Source organism: Corvus brachyrhynchos, unplaced genomic scaffold, assembly GCF_000691975.1.
Source record: "Corvus brachyrhynchos isolate BGI_N302 unplaced genomic scaffold, ASM69197v1 scaffold90, whole genome shotgun sequence".
NCBI classification, from domain to species: Eukaryota; Metazoa; Chordata; class Aves; order Passeriformes; family Corvidae; genus Corvus; species Corvus brachyrhynchos.
This window is the reverse complement of record NW_008236932.1, coordinates 2,689,160-2,694,124: the sequence shown is the minus strand read 5'-3', so window position 1 is coordinate 2,694,124 and position 4,965 is coordinate 2,689,160. Positions and strand designations below refer to the sequence as shown.

Below are 4,965 nucleotides of genomic sequence, written 5' to 3'. Positions count from 1 at the left end.
CAACTTCTTACAGTCCCCTCTTCTTTCAGAGGCTCTAGGTTCTCACTGAATTTGACTATTGTCAGGATAATAGCTGCTTGAGAGGTTTTACAACAGTCTTAACTGCAAATGGAATGAATAAAATTAAAGAAAGCTCTTCCTGCTTATAACTCAATGATTCCCCAACTACTTCCTAGTTTTACCTTAAATTGCTGCACTGTCTTAATTTACTGTCAAGTATCTCTAAATTTTGGAAATTTAACAAGATTGCAGGAAACTTAAGTTCACGACTCTTTTTGGTAAAAGGTTTTGCAGTTACTTTGCTGAGATAGAGTTCCCTACATATTGACAATCACTCCTTTTTCTCCCTCCCATGCACAAATGGCAAGAGTTATATTTAAGTGTGCCAAAATAAACAGGAAAAAACCATGGGATATAGGCAGCTTTCATTTTTCCTTAATTGCAGGCTTATGCAAATGGTGTTGACTCAAGCTAAATTATTGGAGGATTTCCTTTTTATTTTGTTCCATATGTTATTTGTTGACATATCAAGTTTATCTCAATTAAGGAAAATGGGTTTCTGTGTTCATCTTTAAACCATTTCAGCATTAGCTTTAAAATTGACAAATTACTTCTATATTGATATAGAGTCAAGGGTAGTATGTAATAGGGCACATGATTTATATTGATCTGATGAACTGTGGTATTTAATTTGCAAAATGTTAGTCTGGCCTTTTCAATGCAAATGTTTTCTAGGTGTGATCCGACTTTCCATATAAGTAAGGTTATTCTGCAGTACCACAATCCAATTTCTATAATTTCCAAATGACTCTTTAAAATGTTTTAAAGTTGTAAGTGAAAAAAGTTTGATTTCCCTTTTTTTTATCATCACATTTCATCCTTTCTGTGAAATCACAGATCTAGTATTGGGAATAGATAAAATGCATTGAGGGAAGATCTTACACAAGCTTAAGATGATCTTCAAATAAGCAAGAATTATAAACACAAATTCCCGTGTCTTTCTGGAGCATTTATCTGCATGGGCCTTCTGAGGTAAGACCAGTACGTTCTATTTTCAACATAATTTTTAAGATAGAACATCTCACGGTTTTATTTTAGACCACCACTAACATATGCAGAATTGTTTCAGCACTGCAGACTCATTTTTACCACGCCGGAATGATTCAGTGTTAATGATCTTTTTTGAAGGAGAAAGAAAAGCAAACATGGTGTTTCCCAAGAATAGGTGAAAATTAAATTACTGGACACGAATTCAGGATTACATTGTAGGTAACAATCAATTATTTTCACCTGACACTTTCAAGTAATGTAATTTGATACTGTAAAACTGACCAGTCTTAACCAAGAAAGAAAATCAGCATTTGATAGCAAACTTAGAGCAGATGTAGAAGGGAACTAAGTGTATTTATATTACTATACTTCATAAAGTAGCTGGATCCATCAGATATGTTCAGATTGTATCTGTACTGTATGTCTTATCTAGATGCATATTTAAGGACAGATAAATCAGCAAATTTATTAGTTTGTTAATCTAATCTAAAACCCTGTGGAGTAGACTTCTCTATTCCTATTCACAGTGTGAAGTGTATTTTCACACTTCTGGAGAATTATATTTTCTGTGCAGTCTTGTATTTTGGCAGGCTTTGTCTGAGATGAGGAGAAGCTTATGTGTATTACGCATGTTTATGTATATGTAGTGTTAAGTGAACAGTTATGAATACATCTGTAGAAGTCACAGTGCACATGAAAAAAAGCAGGGCTGAACATAAGTCATGACCTTGCTGTTGACATGCTTTATCCTCACTTTCTCTTATTTCCTTCTTTGCTTTTTGCAAAGGATTGGGGTTTGGATCTGTACAATTACATGACAGCACTTGTTCCACGCTGCCACTCTCAGGGGCATGAAGTCACTCTGCACCTCTACTTCCACTCTCAGGTACTCAGGATCTCTCTGCAGTTCCTTCTATGGCCATGCTTTGAGCTGCTGGCTCTGCATGATGTGTTCACTCCTGCTCTTTTGTGTGCTTTGCGATATGGAAGGCTTGCCTCTCCACAGGTGTTCTCTCAGCGAGTGATAAAACACATTACTGCAATGATGCAATTCTTTGTAATTGTGATGTAGCAAACAGCTGGTATTAGAAGAGTTTCAAAGGGCCATTCTTCGAAAAAAAAAAGAAAAAAGCCATCTTAAAAAAAGAAAAACAGGAAAACAATAAAAAAATGCTAATGCTTGTCTGTAAGCTTCTGCAAAATGCTAGAATTGCCCCCCAATGCCTCTTTGTGCTTCTGCAGCACGGGTGTAACTATGGTGACACTTTCTTTCTTAGTAATATTAGTCTAGTGCTCCCTAAACTCTGAGCAGAATATTAAATCAGATCTGATTAAATTGGGTTCCCTTGATAGAGCAGAAGATTGCTTAAACCTTTCTAATTTGTGACCTATGATTGTGCTCAGTTAAATGTGATATTAAGGTCAAGGTCTAACATAAAGTCACAGAGTACACCACAAATTCATTACTACATTTTAATTCATGTAGTGACACATCTAAGAACATGCTTCTTTACCTTTGACCCTCAGCTGTAAAGGAAATCCATCTGTTCTTACTAGGTTATGCAAACCCCTGGAGACTAGATTGCCAGGACTGTTAAGGATAAAGAAGGTCACGATAAGGAGACATCTGTATAAATACTCTGTCATTAATATTCTCCTTCATAATGAATGTTGGCAAAAAAAATAAGGACCATAATCAACAATGTCTCATGACAACTTTCAGAGCAGAGGACACACTGAGGGGTATTTATAATGTCCATTCCACTTTGGTGTCCTGCTTAGGTACAATTAAGTGGACCAAATAAGGCACCTAAATTTCCTCCGCAGTTAATTGTGACAGGTACCGTCAAGGCAGTGATTCACCACCAGTTGGATGCTGAGGAGGCAATACAAAACTGTCTTTGTTCTGAAAAACAATGCATGTCAGCAAGATGGAATGGACTGTGAGCAGCAAGAGAAAAACTGAAGGAGAAAAGAAAGTACTAAATTATAGTGACAATTAGAAAATATTTTATGATAAGAAGTCCTGTCCACATTCCTTTTATATACACCACATTTATTTGGCTTATTCTCTATATGAGTATTTTCAGACGTTAAAAAAGGAGCGTTTATGCTTTCTTTGCAGTAGCTATTCAGCCAGTACAAATGTTGTGTATTTGGTCATGTCTTGTTCTTTAGCACTGTCAACCGCCTGTCAATCTTCATATTTGCAAAAAAGAAAATACACCAGCCACCCCACTGTGCTGAATGTGACAGCATTGTAATGTCAGAGGACCAAGAGACAGGTGATGGTTTATGATAGAAATAAATCTTTTATGAGAGCAAACTTGGGAGAATTGCATGCTTTTGTAGGGGATATATCGCTGCACAGCTATCACTGACAATCTTCTCAAAAGCATCAGTTTCATAAGGCAAGGTTTTTATTGTGTCTAATCATGTCTTGAGTCACTGGGGGGAGAAAGGAGAAGGTATATGCTCTTTGTATCTATATAATATGTAATATATATGTGTATATAGATATGTTCATGCCTTCATAGATATTTGAAAAGAATTAGACTCATTTAATGATCCTGAAACTGACTTGAACCTTTACAATACAATTCTGATTGCTACACAGCCGGCAAGAGTGTTTCTGCATATTGCATTCTGAAACAGGACAAAGAGCTTTCTGGCAAAAGACTTTAATTTGAATGGAAGGACTTGGAGTTAAATTGTGTTTCTCAATATACAGTGGTATATTGCATTTTTGAGGTTCTTTTAATATGTTGCCTGTAACTAGGTCACAGAATCATTTCAAATTTTTTTTCTGAATAAGTGTAAAAGAGTCATATCCTCTCAGAAAGCCACTCATCCTACAGCCGGTTAAAATCATTTGAAGGACTTTATTAAGAGATTTAATTTTCAGTTACATTATTCCACAATAAAAATAATTGTTAAGAATCCGACAAAGCTCACAAACCTCTGATTTTTATTTGGAGAAAAAGCCTGGACATGTGTGAAGACTTCTGTTCCAAAAAGCCACAATGTCATAACAAACCTAGCAAATGGATTTGCAATTCTAGTCTCCCCTCAGCTGTTTATCCATATATTGTACAATGCATTTGTCATTCACTTGCTAGCCTGACTGCACATGAAATTATGATTACAAACCCCACCTAGTTTTGTTCTCTTTAAATACGAATCTTATAAGTTAAAATGAGTGCTCAAGGCAGTCAGTTCCATAAATGTACAGCCTTGATGAGAAAAGAATAAAATTTCATTTTCATCTCCTCCGAAGTTTTATGCAATTGTATGCTACACTTTCCCCTTCTTCTTACACTGGTGATATTTTTCCTGTTTCATATTCCAGTTGTGTATTTGACAACTGCTCTGTGCTATAGCTGGTTAGGCCTTTACCATGAATCCATGGCAAGGGTCACCACACAGCCATGCAACCCAAAGGGCAGACTATGGGTGGCAGTGCCTTTGTTAGCAGGGTAATCATCTGACAGGCGAATTGTTTAGCTTGATAGCTGCTACATGATACAGCAGGGGATTTTGAGGTCCACATGCTGGAGCCTGGACGAAGAGCTGTGAAATGGAGGGGAAAATGCATGTGTTTAGTTTTACACTGGGAAAAAAAAAGCCAATTCTACCTCTTGCCTGAAGATCCATGCCAAACATCCTGCAGAAATGCCTCACAATTCTGTCTAGCTGCATAAGGGCAGTGGTTAGGGTGCTTCAGTGAACCAAAATACATTACTTCCTTGCATGTGACATCTGTTTTAGTCTCATGGCCCTAACTTGGAGTGCAGGTAAAAAAAGAATACACTGATAGGCAGATACATGGGAAGGATCCCAGTCTAGCCTGGTCACAGTTGAACTTAGTGTCCAGTGAATTCCATCTACCAGTCCTGGAAAGTGAAACATATTATT

At 36.8% G+C, this 4,965-nt stretch overlaps 1 long non-coding RNA gene across 1 annotated transcript in view; it reads left to right on the top strand.

The window, feature by feature from the left end:
- The first annotated feature begins 1,831 nt into the window (after positions 1–1,831).
- The window catches only part of LOC108445194, a 5,059-nt gene continuing 1,925 nt past the window's right edge, over positions 1,832–4,965 (top strand). The window contains exon 1 of the long non-coding RNA XR_001859958.1: positions 1,832–1,936. This is a non-coding gene — a long non-coding RNA (uncharacterized LOC108445194). The remainder of the gene's footprint in view (positions 1,937–4,965) is intronic.